Consider the following 756-nt stretch of genomic DNA (forward strand, 5'->3'; position numbering starts at 1 on the left):
CGAAGCACCAAAACCGATGCCCTTTCCCTTTTTTACCAGAAGCATCACCTCCGATAGGCAGTTAAACCACATAAATCTCGGCTCGTGCTTGGCCACACTATCTCAACGACAGGCCACGAAAATTACATGTAATAACGAGTATTATTTCCGCTAGGGTTTTAGTAGTCCACGAAAGGGCTTGGTCAGGGCCGTTCAGCTGATGCCGAGTTAAGTTAGAATCTATTTAGGAAAGCATTTAAGAGACCGCGGGCTAAACGAGTTGGAATTGGCATTGCAAAAAAAGAAATAATATAGGCTTATTTGATAGAGAAAAACGCGAGGTTTATAATTTCGTTTGATTCAACATCAAATTATTTTCCGATATTTATTAAATCAGTTCTGAACGCCGATGATAGAGAAGTAAAACAGAAAAGATTCTGTACCAATTATGATATTTAATATTTCATTTATCCTTTATTTTTCGGAGCCTGTTTTCCTTGTTGATGGTGAATTATATGCTTCATCGTGTTTTGCTATTACAAAAACAGATGAATTATAAACCTTGGAGATCCAAATATGTTTAGGCCTACAGTTCGAATAGCTAACACACACGTAGACGGCAGGACCTTTGACCGTCCCTCCCTCCCTCCGCGCGGTGTCGCCGAGCGGCCTGTGACCCGCCGACCAGACGAGCGGAAAGTCAAAGGTAATTGTCCGAGAGATAAAAGATATTGCCAATACTATTTTATACCTGATTTCGTTCTTCAATTAGAAGGG

The 756-nt window shown here is 40.7% G+C and overlaps 1 protein-coding gene across 1 annotated transcript in view; it reads left to right on the forward strand.

The window, feature by feature from the left end:
- LOC119591339 (U-scoloptoxin(01)-Cw1a-like) overlaps positions 1-756 on the forward strand; it is a gene marked incomplete in the record, with an annotated part of 23,347 nt that overhangs the window by 19,753 nt on the left and 2,838 nt on the right.

Source organism: Penaeus monodon, chromosome 28 (genome assembly GCF_015228065.2).
Source record: "Penaeus monodon isolate SGIC_2016 chromosome 28, NSTDA_Pmon_1, whole genome shotgun sequence".
NCBI classification, from domain to species: domain Eukaryota; kingdom Metazoa; phylum Arthropoda; class Malacostraca; order Decapoda; family Penaeidae; genus Penaeus; species Penaeus monodon.